Source organism: Ambystoma mexicanum, chromosome 4p, assembly GCF_040938575.1.
Source record: "Ambystoma mexicanum isolate Mex_15411 chromosome 4p, UKY_AmexF1_1, whole genome shotgun sequence".
In the NCBI taxonomy this organism is placed as follows: domain Eukaryota; kingdom Metazoa; phylum Chordata; class Amphibia; order Caudata; family Ambystomatidae; genus Ambystoma; species Ambystoma mexicanum.
The window spans coordinates 711,478,663-711,492,602 of record NC_090927.1 but is presented as its reverse complement, the minus strand read 5'-3'; the positions used below and the strand labels follow the sequence as shown (position 1 = coordinate 711,492,602).

Genomic DNA, 13,940 nt, shown 5'->3' with positions numbered 1-13,940 from the left:
AGCATATCCCTAATTTCATTTTCCACCCACTCACCAACTCTCACATTTGGAACATGTTGAGATCAGGCAGAAACCTAGTTTAGCTGGCCATTACATTTCCAAGAGTCACGGGTAGATGCGTTTTATATCCCCAAAATGTCCTGAAAATTACATAAAAATGGTACAAAAATGAAATCAATCCACATTATGGTTGCTGAGAAAAAGGCCTAAATGATAATAGTCATTTTAACTTAATTGTGAATTTTCCTGTGGGACAAATGGCAATTCCTGCTTCCGGCCATTTGTTTTCACTGGGTCAGCCTCTACCTTCATCTGTCTCTTTTGTGTTGGAAGCTTGCTCTTCGAAGTGGGTGCCCCAATTTTCACACATATTAGTCGTGCTCCAACCAAGGATGACTTTTCTTGAAGTCCCTGCTTTCAGAGCCAGCAGGTCTCGAGGACACTGAATTTCGACACCTTTAGCAGGACGTTTTTATTGCGGGTGGTCATTAGATGAGAGATATGACATCCAGGCTGGGAGTGGGAGTTTTCCTTGTGAAGGTGTGCCCTCAGCCAGCAAAAGGGTCTGCCCTGTGCGGATTTTTTTTTTCATGAAGACAAAATGGCTCCTCAAATGTCACCTAAGTTTTGTGGGTGAAACATAACATACATTTCTTTTGTCAACCCACATATCATGTTTTGATTTCCTGACATTTTTCTGTGAGCAGTGATATTTTTTTCACTTTTGCTTTTTAAAGCCATTTTTATTTGCACACAGGTGTGCAGGCCGTTTTTGGTTTCAATGTTTAAAAATACTGTTTTCCATGTGATAGGGATCTTTGTGTACTCCTTCTTTTGTACATTAAAATGCTGCTTGTCCATTGGTAATGACAGGTAGGCCCCTTCCCACATGGCTTTTTAACTTTACTTTGAAAAACAAAAACAAATGCCAGGCTGTTTTATTTCAGTGTTTAAAATCTTGCTATCCATGTGAAAGGGACTTCTGTTTGGGGCCTTTAAATGCACCCCACAGGCCACAGTCAATCAAAACAGAGAGGGTCGGATAGAGTACTGCCACTAACCAACCCTACTAAAAAACTCATCCTTCTGCATACACCTTTCATACTCTGAACAAAACACAATCATACCCCTACAGTATAACAAACTTCACGCACTTAAACTACACCACAACAACAAAACAAACCACGCATAGCCTCGCCCAACAGAACAACGATGGCTACCAACCAAAAAACACACCTACACTCAGTGAACAGTGTAAACTGAAGCTGAGAGCAGCACATCACAACTCTCTTGCTGTTTTCTCCCGCTCAGTCCTACTAACTCCCCCCCCCTTGCTTTACAGATCCACCAGAGAGCCAAGAAACTATGCAGTGGCAAGAGTGTGCTGTACAAGAACTTTTAACATAACATAACATTACCTTACTCCCTACTGTCAGTACCACCACATGCCTCTTACTCCCCTATCCCAGCCCCCTTCAGCTGTTGGCTCTCCACTGTGTTGGCTGACCCGCAGAATGTGTGTAGATGCTGGGAATACACTACTGCCCAGAGGCTGCCAAGTTTCTGTTGCCAGGCAGTATGTGACTGTTTTTCTCTTTTTCTTTACCTTTTTTAACAATGTAGTGTGGGTCCCAGGTGACCGGTTGCTAACCGCCCTATTAACTGAAGCCCACACATTACTATGATCCCAGAAAGGACTAACGATAAACGCACTCTTCTTTGTCCTTAAATCTGCAAGCATTACTACACACACAAACATAAAACTCAAAAATAATGCTGGTAAGCTAGATTAGCAATGTAAGCACCCCCCACGGAGTTATGTGTTTAACAGGGAGTCACAGTTAGATTCCCAGCAGCACTTTCATAAATACCATTAGATTAGTGATTATATGAATATTTTAAAGATTACAAGTGACGCAATCTAGCATGAAGCTTTATATAACAGCAAATATTGTTTTTGTTATTCTATTGCCATCACTGCAATGCCCTCCCTTGGAAGTGAGATTTGTTAAAGGCAGCTTACCTCTCTGTTTGGTTTACATGACTAAAAAGCTAATAATATCCAGACACACTGCCCCAGAAGAAAAGAACATCTTCAGGCTGGAACCACATATTTGTAGAAATATCAGGCACGGTAAATATTTGGAAAGACAACAAAAATGTGCTGCCTGGCTGGTCTACTCTCTGGTAACTCCTCGTGTCGCCCACATTGCATTTTAAATTACAAAAAATAACATATTCAGGCCACAGCGAAAAAGTAAATATAATCCATCATCACAATACTTAAAGAGACTCTAAATTTTAGGATATTTCCACCCTAGGTGGAGACTATTTGCAGCACAGCTTCCGTGCAACTGATACATATTTACTGCTAAATCCACAAAGTTTTATTCTGGTGCAAATAAGAATATGGGTTTCTTAGATTTACACCTTATACAGTATTCACAAAGCCATAACTAGGGGAACATTAAATGATGCCTGGAGCATTTCCACATTTTCTCCAGTTCAAAGCTTTGTGAGTACATAGTAGCAGGCATATATCAGAAAAGCTAACCTCTGTCTCCACATGTGTTCCTGTGTCAAATTTTGAAAATCATGGCCATGTGTCGTGCTGGTGCCTATCTGGGTTTTCCCCTGTTGCCTGAGCAAATACAGCAGACTGAGTGGACTTGGCAGAAGTTTAACAAATTTAAAAGGAAAGAATTAAATAAAACTAAGCATTTTGTGTATGAAAGATCTGCTCATTAGTCTGTAGCATACACTTCATTATCACTCTATAAAACAACTGTTATTAAAACTGCAATGAAGAGGCAAGACTGTTGGAGGGAGCCTTCCCAGATTCACTGAGAGGGGCCTGATCCTCACCAGCCAGCATCCCTACGTGTTACAGCACCTTCACTGAGATGCACTTTGGATGCCTGTATTGTGGAGAAATAATGTTGCTGGTTCTTCTTCATGCTATTCCAGCTTGCTTGGGTATTTGCAGAGAGACGGGCTCACTGTATGACCGACTGCCTTTCTGGTGTATTTCTAAGATTGCTGTGTCTAGCCCACAGGTTCACAATAACCATACAACAGTAAATGAATTGAAAGCAAACCATGTGTCAGAAGATGGGGATTTTCAGAACGTATCCCGATTAGTTACATTCCATGGCACATATGTTCATGAATGTATCACGTTTTACAAGACAGCAGCTTTGGGTTTAGGACAGCCTGCTTAGAGTTAGGCTACATTCTGTGTTGACAGGCAGATGGGAGGATCACCATAAGAACCCAGTGTAGCCCTCCTGAGATGCTACTGGCACTCTGAAAGAAGCCTGTGGTAAAACAATGCCAGGCTGGTACTAGCTTCACTTGTGGTGATAAGGAATGCCCTCACATTGTGCGTGCGGCAAGGCTCCTCCCCCACTGTCTAATCATCTCCAGTATTACATGGGGAGGGACACAATACCTTTGATTGGCCTCTTCATTTGCCATTTGGAAGGGCATGTTCCTCCTCCTTATCATACATCACAGCAGCATGGTGCCTGGTGTATTGGCCATGTTGGAGATGTGTGCCTGCTTCACTGTGTTATCCTTTCATCCTGCCTTCAGGGTTGGGACTGGAGTGGTCTGCACCACTTGCTTTGGTGGACAAATCAGTTGCACTGCCTTTTCGGATGTTTATTCCACTTTTTGAATAGACCAAATGTGTGAGGACATTTTTCTGAGCACCCCAGCCAAGATTCTCTATGGTAACGTGCAATCAAGGCTTAAGCTCACAGGAGGTGATACGGGCTGGTACTTAGAAATCGCAATTTTGGAGCATTTCTTCACACCTTTGCTGGGCAGTTCCCTTTTGTATGCTTTAAATCCTTGATTTGCTTTCTTTTCATGGTATCAGCCAATTACTGAGCGGACCAAAATGCCAGATTCAAAAATGCCAAATTTCAAGGGGCACATTACCCCGCAATTATACGTGGCAGGGGTTAGGGTTCTAAAAAGTATATGTGGATTATGGGGCAGCCCTGCAGGGGTCTCCCCTGCACATTATTGTGGGGAAATGTTCAGAACAAATTTGGCCTTTTTAGATTCAACATTTTCGATTTGCAGTTTTCACATAGATCCCTTTTCACCACCTCTGTTAATAATGTGTGCTCCTTTTGCACTCGCACATCTCTGGGGTGTACCCACTTCTTTGAATTGTGTGCATCCATTGCTTGTGCATTTCTTGCTAATTTCTTGCACTTCTCTGATTTGCCCTTGAATATATTTTGAGAATTTTCTCCTGTGGGTCCTTTACAATCAATAGCATTTTTCTTCACCTAAAATGAAAGATGAGGATTCTGCAGACTGACAAGAAACCTAGTAGTTTTATATATATGGTATATGGTAACCTCTTAACTGAATGTTGATACTCTAGATAGCTGCAACATAATTGCGTTGTCTACAAGTGTGATGCCAATTTTGATTCCAGATAGACTTTTATGTACAATTAAAGCACAGGCAGGTACCTGTCATCTATCCAGTAGATTCTGTCTATTCTCTGTCAGGATTGTATTTTCAAAAACAGTGCACTTCCACCCACTCTTAATTCGGAAGGGCACAGTCTTTTTACTCTGATTGGAGGAACATCAGCACACCACTCCTATCAGTTCTGAAAGAATTTCCTTTAACAGCAGTGCACCAATACTATTTATTTTGTGTGGCATGGGGCCAAGATCTCTGACTTGAACACTGTGTGATTAACACAGAAAGAGCCTTCATAACAAAGCCCTGGGCTTTGCTTGGCACAGCACAAAGACATTGTGCTTGTTTCTGCAGCCATTAGCAAAAATACATTTCTGTGATGATCCCGCCAGCTGTTCTGGGGATTGGAACAGGGTGCATTGAGCACTGCATTTTTTTTAAATGCACATATGTTGCCAGCTCAGCCTCTGCCACAATGACAACATTAGGGTGAGTGACTTTTTTAATGGGAGCTAGGGATTTACCAAAGGGGGAGGGCGGAGCAGTGTTCAAAACCTAGAACCCTCCTTTCCCATGTGCACTGTTTCCAAGATGGCACACATGCAGGAGTCCTGTTTCACTGGTGAACATGTTTTGGCATAACAGCACATGCACACAAGCAACAACGAATCTCTCATTTGCACCGTCACGCCCCTTGTTTTGTTGACTCACATATGATATTACAGTTTTAGAGTGAAATGTTGGTCTTAATATTATTAGTAAAATTAGTCTTAAGAGAGGCCTTTTCTGTAATGCCAGGTTGCTGTCCCAGCAAGGCAAATGCCACCATGTGCCATTCGAACACTGTCCACAAGTTGTTTTATGAGGGCCACAAATAGATTATATTTGGTTGGTCTACATAAAGTAGGAACATGAGAAGAGAGAACACTGTTAGGAGGTAAGGAAAATGAAGCCACCAGTTTAGAGGAAAACTTTATTGCAAATAATTACTGTAATTCCCCAGGTTCCCAGTTGGGCTGATCCATTTCATCAAGATTTATGATTGGTAAATTTTGCGGTTTAAGGTCCACTTCTGTCAGAAGCACATGCGCACTCTAAGTGGACCTTCTGTCGACCATGAAATCTAAACATGCTGGGATTACTTGATCCCTGCATCCTCCCACTCATCAACGGAGTTTGATTTGATTTGTTTGTTTGTTTGTTTATTCATTTGTAGGGCGCACCAAACCCTTAGGTAACTGGGCGCAACAAGGTACAAAGGATACTTAAAGCTTAGTTACACAGTGAGAAAGGTACATTGAGGCAAGATGCCGAATAAAAAATATGCAAGCAAAATACAGAGCGAAGTACAAAAAGGTTACATAGGCTGGTGTAAGGTTAATGTCGCGGTTAGTCAAGGGGATCATACATCATTGGAGCGCAGCCAGTGGAGAGTGTTACGCCTGAAGCTGAAACAGGTCTGGGACGTTCTGAGATCTAGTGGTAGTGCATTCCAAGATTGAGCAGCTTTTACCGGGAAGCTACTTCCACCAGATTTATTTAGCTTAAATCTAGGTATCTCTAGGCAGTGGGAGTTGACTGCTCTTGAGGGGCGAGTCGAAATTCTTATGATCATTCTCTCAGTAAGATAGGGTGGAGCTGCGTTATTGAGGCACTTGAAAGTTAGGGAGACTGTTTTGAGTAGGATCCTGTCACTTATCTTAAGCCAATCATAGTCTCATAGTAGATACTTGTTCTCTGTTAGGTATGTTCAGGGCAGTTCTGAGGGCATTATTTTGTAGCGTTTCAAATTTGTCGGTAATATATTTGTTGGCTCCCAGGTAAAAGGCATTGCAGTAATCCAATTTTGACAAAATTAAGGCATTGGCAAGGATAATACAGCTGGCTTTTGTTAGAAATGGTCAGCATCCCCTGATAAGCTTACATCTTTAAGCGGTAGATGATGCCAAGGAGTTTGCCTGTTTCCTTAGTGTTAAGGTAGAGTCAAGGTAAAATCCAAGCGTTTTCGCTTCTTTAGATACTTTAATTATATTGCCATCTATGTTGAAAGCGGAATAGTTGGAGTTAAGTTTTTTAAGTTGGTCACAGAACCAAGAATCAGGATCTCTGTTTTGTCGTCATTCAGGCAGAGGCCATGGAATGCCATCTATGCCTGAATGAGGAGGTATATCTCATTTATTAAGGCCATATCGGTGACAAAGTTGCCCGAAAGGGGAATGAGAATCTGGGTCTCATCCGCATAATTCGTGTAGGTGACACCCAACTTGTCCAATTTGTCAAATAAGGGCTTGGTAAATATATTATACATGGTTGGCGAGACGCAAGAGCCTTACGGAACACTGCATGTGGTCTGGATCGGGTCCGCTAATGTGGAGAAAACTCTCATTGTTCTATTGTCTAAAAAGGACTGGGCCCAGGCTATAGCGTCACTCGAGAAGTGGGCTGCCGATGCTAGGTGTTTGCACAAAACTGCGTGGTCCACCAAGTCGAAGGCTGCCGACAGGTCTAAGAGGATCAGCATAGCAGTGTTTCCTTTGTCATTGAGCTCCTCAATTTGCGTTTTAAGGCAGATTAAAGCCATTTCTGTGCCATGTTGTGGCCTAAATCTGGATTGGCGAGAGCCTAGAAGATGGTTAGCTTCAAGATAGTTCTGAATTTGAAGGTAGGCTACTCTATCTATTATTTTAAGGAGAAAGGGTACCGTGGTAATGGGCCTGTAGTTAGTGGGGATGGAAGGGTCTAGGGTCTGTTTCTTGAGAAGATTCTTTTAGGTTGCTTGGGACCGTGTTAGTCTTGAAGGAGGCATTAATTAGCTTTGAGGTGAAAGGTGCTAGGTCTCTCGCAAAATCATTAATTAGTTGGGCAGGGCAGCTGTCACCTTTACAGTTGAACGGTTTCAGCGATGCGATCATTTTCTGAGTTTCCTGGATGGAAACTTTGGTGAATCTGAACGGGGCTGGCGTGTTAGTGGCTTTAATTGGGCTAGAGGGTTGTGTCTGAATGGGGGGCAGGGAGGCTTTTTTTTGGCAATTTTAGTTTGAACGGTTGGTATTTTGTTGGATAGGGCATTCTGAATGCTAGTGCACCATTGTTTGTCTTTAGGTACGCTGTCCGGTGGAGGTGTGGGGGATTCTAGCTCCCGAAGGATCACAAACAATTCCTTAGTGTTAGAACTGGCATTGGAGATTCTTTAGTTGAAGAGGTCTTTTTGCTCCGAATTATTTCTTTTTTGTAGCTGTTGCAAAGTGGGTTAGTTGTAATTTGTTTTCGTCGGAAGGGGAATGTCGCCATAGGGATTCTAGTTTCCTCTTTTGTAATCTTAGTTCTTTAAGGTGGGGAGTAAACAGAGCATTGAGGTGTGCCTGCAGTTTACTTTTGCTTAGTTTGAGGGGTGCAATCATCGAGGGCCTCAGTCATAGTATTGTTATATACTTCAACAAGGAAGTTGGGGTCAGAGTTACTTGGGAGAGAGTTAATCAAGGGAAGCAGGTGTGGTAGGAGTTTGTCTGGTCTGATGTTTTTTTTGGATCTGGTGGGGAGCGGTGGTGCCATGAATTTAGTTTCAGATACTTGTTTATCTATTGCTTTGGAGAAGTCAATTAAGTGGTGGTCAGTCCATAGTTGTGGGGTTATTTTGGTAATGGTGGTTATGCAATTCATATCGGCTACCCAGTCAAGGGTCCTTCCTTTGATTGTGTGGGGTAAGGACTTTTTGGGTTAGTCCATGTTCTGCGAGTGTAGCTGCTATTGTTTGGGCCTGTTTGTCCTCTGGGTCATTAAATCCCAGGTTGAAGTCGTCCAATATTAGTATTTGCGAGGAGTTGTTGACATTGTTGACCAGAAGACTAGATAGGCCCTCCTCAAAGGTGACGATAGGCCCCAGTGGTCTGTATATCAGGTAAATAGTTAAGGCGCAGCAGTTGGAGATGGGCAATTTGGCAATGAGTAATTCACAAGATTTGAGTGGTGGTGGAGTTAGAAGTCTTATGTCAAGATTGGCTTTCCCTATGATAGCTAAACTGCCCCCTCTTGCATTGGGTCTATCCACTCTAATTATTTGATAGTTGTTGAGTATTGCTAGCCTGAGTGCTGGGCCCGCTGCGTCATGTAGCTAGGATTCCGTGACGGCTAGGATGTCAAAATCATCAGGGGATAGGAGGTCTGCTATTTCTGAGGCATGAGCCACTAGTGATCTGGCATTGGTTTCTGGAGTTCGATGTCGATCAGTTTAGGTTGCTTGATTTTATCATTAGGCGTTGGCAGTTTAGGTGCTGGCTCAAGGTATGGGGTGGTAGTGTTATAGCTGGAGCATTGATTTAGATTCTTGATACTGTTAGTTATAGGCTCATAGAGACATGGTAGTCTAGCTCGGAGTCTGTTATTTCTGTCAAGGAAAGGACATGGTAAATGCGTAATTCGGGGCATGGTTGTGTAGATTAACGGTAAAATGAACAGTAGAGAGGTCAGCAGAGTCTTTCTAGGGAACATAATTCTATGCGGGTGCAAATTAGAATAGAATAGGCTAGTCCAACTTGGAATAGAATAGGCTAGTCCGACTTGAAATAGAATAGGCTAGACCAACATAGGCATGGGCAAATGCAAGTCAAATAGGGTAGTCCAATATAGGCATGGGCAAGTCAAGTAGGCTAGTCCAACATAGGCATGAGCAAATGCAAGTCAAGTAGGCTAGTCCAACAAATGCATGGGCAAATGGGAATCAAATAGGCTAGTCCAACACATGCATGGGCAAATGGGAGTCAAATAGGCTAGTCCAACATAGGCATGGGCAAATGCAAATCAAGTAGGCTAGTCCGACATCTGCATGGGCAAGTGGGAGTCAAACAGGCTAGTCCAGCATGGGCATGGACAGATGCAAATCAAATGGGCTAGTCCAACATGGGCATGGGCAAATGCAGGTCAGGTGGCTAGTCCGGCATAGGCATGGGCATGTGCAAGTCAAATAGGCAAGTCCTAAATATACATGGGCAAGTGGAATCATGTAGGTTAGCCCAACATATGCATGGGCAGATGCAACAAGCTAGGTCCCCAATGCAATCATGAGCAACAATGCAGACAGATGCAGCAAGCACAGTTCACAATGCAATCATAAGCAAGTAGAATCAGGTAGGGCGCATTGTCTCCACGGTGGAGGGAGCGCAATATTACCACACCGGTTAGATGTATGGTACAACAGACATTCAGCAGTGTTATGTGACATAGGTTCACTGTACGGTTAATTTAACCAAAAGTGTTATTAGCGTGGCTAACAAGGAACGGTGTAGGCCGTGGGAGGCATGCCAGCCTGCACCAATCACTAGTATGTGAAGTCTTAATGTTCATACACATTAGGGGTTTGCACATCGGGCTCCGGCCGATTACATGGGAGTCATATTTGTATCCAGGGGAGGGCACAGGATACAGTATATGTACAGCCAGGCTGTGACACTAGATGTTAGCTGGGTGTCTTTCTCCATGTTCGTAATTGCCGTTAGTTAACAGGGGCGTGAGAGGCTATAATAGCGATGGCATCTTACCAGCGTGGGCGAGGTGAGTGATGGCGGTAGTGTAGTTACCTCCGCGCTGTACCGATCCAGACAGGTTCAGACAGAGGTATGCCCTTAGGATGTGGCCCTTTGGATTGTGGGCTCGGCTAGAACCATCCGGTGACGCGCTGTGGAAGAAGTAAGGGGCATGGGCCTATCGGCGGCTGTGGATGTTGCTAGTCAACATATAAACAAAGGCTGATGCCGCCATTTTGGAATACAATTCCTTCGTAAAATAAGTGTAAGGTAGCCCAGCACAAAGATGGAATTTGGGGGCACAATGAGCAATGGGGATCAGCAGGCTGTGGGTGTTTCTTCCTGCTTACCCTGTAGTACTCAGGCAGGTGCAGAGCTTAAGTCTCGTGGTCGTATCTGGCATCATGCGAGGGCCCTTTGGATTGTGGGCTCGATTTGAGTTATTCATAAACGTGCACACAACAAACTAAATTGAATACTGGCGCAGATGCAACAAAAGACTAGATTAAATGTTTGTCATCTAGACATTAGTGCCATTGAAATTCACAGATAGAAAATGAAGCTTTTATTTAAAAAGGTGGGTCTTTAGACCTGCTTGAAAGAACAGGAGAGAATTTACCCTCCTTAGATTCTGCGAAAGGGTGTTCCACAGTCAAGGCCCTGCAACTGAGAAGCAGCAATCTCCTCTTGAAACACAGTTTTCCTTGGGATGGAAAGTAGATGTTTAACTTCTGACCTTAAAGCCCGGGCTGGATAGTATAGATTTAGTTTATTTATTAGGTAACTTGGTGCCAGGCCGTTAATGCATTTGTACACCAGACAACCAATCTTGAATTTTATGCGGTCCTCTACCGCTAACCAATGAAGGGAGCGGCGGGGGCCTGAGGTTGGGGTGCTTTTAGATGAACCAAATACCAATCTTACTCCTGCATTTTGTGCCTTTTTTAGGTAATGAATCTGTTTGGCTGGAACTCCGACTAGGAGCCCATTACAGTAGTCTAGTTTAGAGTTGACTAATGCTCCCACAACCAGAGCACGGTCGGAGTCACGTACATAAGGAAGTGCTTGCTGCAGCAGACGGATGTTGTAGAAAACTGATTGTACTTTGGCTGAAACTTGACCATTACAGCCCAGGTCACTTTGCTAAACACATCTGAGAATGTTTACCTGAGTAGCATATTTAAGTCTAGACCCCAGGAAGAGGGGTGAGGGCAGGCTACATTTCCCCTCCAGTAAATGTTTTGGTCCAAACAGGATGACCTATTTTTTGGGGTTTTATTGTAGCCAGGTTTGTGCCATCCAAGAGGGTATTTCCTCAAAACATCTGCCAACCTTAGCAAGAGCATTTCCCACATCATCAAGTCTGATGTACAGCTGCGTATCATCAGCGTAATAGTAGAACCTAAGATGGTGTTTCTCCAGAATATCCATTAATGGGCGGAGATAAATGTTGAATAAAAGAGGGGAAAGTGCAGAGCCCTGTGGCACACCACAACATTGGGAAAGGATTTCAGATATAAAACCTCCCACCTGTACACATTGTTTACGCCCAGTAAGAAATGAGGAGAACCAGGCCAAGGCACAAGCATCCACATTTACTAGATTCACATTGCGATTTAGAGGATGCCATGATCCACTGTGTCAAATGCGGCGGATAGGTCGAGCATTACATGCCGGGGAAGTTTTCCTCCATCACCCGCCTGCAACTAATCGTCCCATACTGCCACTGATGCCATTTCTGTCCCGAATTTGGGGCGAAAACCGGATTGTAAAGGGTGAAGAAGACCCTTATCTTCAGTATCATTTTGGGGCTGGCTTGTAGCTATCTTTTCCAAAAATGTTCCCGGCCATGGGAGGCCTGCAATGGGACGATAGTTGTTATAATCCTCAGGGTCAAGACTAGCCTTTTTCAGCACTGGAGAAACAACTGACAATTTCAGAGCCACCGGAACCACCCCTTGCATCAGTGATGCATTTACGAACTCTGTCATAAATGTTATTTCTGACGACAAACGCTTAGCTAGCAGTGCAGGGATTGGAAAAAGGGAGTCATTCGTAGGTTTTAGTTTTGACAAAAGGCTACAAATGTCCTCCTCTGATGCCTGCTTGAAGGTAAACTGGGCACTCCCAGTGGTTGCATTTTCCGTTACCCTAGTAGTTTCCTTGATTATGTTAGTAGCATTCAAATTGGGTATGCTATCAGGCTCCATTTGGGAACTGATATTATTCAGAATGTTCCAAATGTTTTCCCTAAAGAAGATGTTCAGCGCATTTACATGGTCTGAAGATGAAGTCTTCACTGGGGTATTCACATTAGGATTAACCAATGTGCGATTGTTCTAAATAACTCTAAGGGATGATTCGCTGCAGATGTAATTTCTCTGGCTAAAAAGTTACATTTAGCTCTGAAAATAGCCTTTTTATAATTAGTCAATGCTATTTTTGCTGACAGGGCATGCTCAGGTAACTTTGAAGAATACCATCTGTTCTCGTAGTATTCATGTTCCATTTTAAGCTCGGAGAACTGTGTGGTATACCAGAAGTTGGAGGGTCTTCTGGAGGTGCTTGTTCTCAAAGGGGCATAATTAGTACACATATTGCTCATTATTTGAGTCCCCTGTTCAAAAAAGGCACCGCTCCCTGAAGATAAGGCACACTGACTCAATGCCTCCCTTAGCTCAGTACGAGGAATGCTATCCAGTTGCTTATTTTTGTACGAGCCGTTTTAGCACCGTTAGATACGGGGCCACTAATTGTATGTTATTATTCTCTGAGCATTTTGGAATGCTGATAGGATCTGGTCAAAACGGGATTGTCTCCAGAGATGGCAAGCTTCATATTCTGAGCTGCTTTACATCATCTATCGAATTCCTGGCTCTGTTTGCTGGTGGTACCAGGCATCTGTTTAGGAACCAGCATGTATGGGCAAGAGGAGTGAGGATCTTCTCATTGTAGCGTGGTGCACATTACTATAAGAGCTCAGTAAAACTCAGTGAATCCTGGTGCCTGACTAATTCAAGTGATGCTGACCAGAAAGGACAACCAGTTGACGGGAACTGTTGTTTGCTCTTTTGCAACTGCAGTTTAGATTGGTGTTTTTTTTTTTAACACATTTGTACCTTATCCCCAGAGGAGAGCAAGGCAGTACTCTTGTCCTGGTGATTTGTGTGGGCAAAACAAACGTATTTCATAAAGGAAAACTAGGCGTTGAATGATCCATTCAAACTATTGGCACCCAGAATTTCATGACAACAGAATTTTGAGCAAGAACTGCATTGTCCGTGCAGCCAAGCTTTCAAAGTATCAATATCAAAGCTCAAAGATTTCACGAATACACCACATAATGCCTTAATCTTTTAATATTGCCCGATTTCTAATCAATGTAGGTTTTTTGTAGAAGGCTTTTCAGCATTTGTTCAAAACCATGTGTCAACAAATCTGTCAACGCAAGCCTAGTGTCAGCAACCTTGTGCATGTCATATACTAGAAATGAAGCAACGTTTGGGAACTATTTCAAATTCATAACTTTCAGAATGCATATCCTCCTTTGCTTTGTTTTGGTACCACCCACTTCCAACAGATCTAGAATCAGTATAGAAAAAAAGTATAGGTCCCTGTGCTGTGTCTCTAGACGTAAGACTCATGGTATATACTGCATCCTCCTTCACACACGCAGAAACACCTGCAACAAATAGCACAGCTGTAACCATCTTCATATAACTATGCCCTTTTCCCAAAGGCATCTGCTGCTCCAAAGCACACACTTCAGAGCACATGAAAATGCTGTACAGGCAAGAAATGAATAAGCGGTCGATTAAAGTAATCATGTGTGGGAGCCAGTAATTAATTAAAAATTGCATCTATGTTAGGAGTCCCATGTGACGGTTACATGGGATGATAATGTACCTCAATCATGGATACCAGAAACTCACATGCTGGAATAAGAACACTCTTCCCAGAAGTTGCCCTTTA

General features: G+C 43.2%; 1 protein-coding gene across 2 annotated transcripts in view; it reads left to right on the top strand.

Annotated features, from left to right (window-relative positions):
- The window catches only part of IMPG1 (interphotoreceptor matrix proteoglycan 1), a 1,923,199-nt gene that overhangs the window by 1,034,923 nt on the left and 874,336 nt on the right, over positions 1–13,940 (top strand). The gene's annotated exons all lie outside the window — the stretch shown is intronic.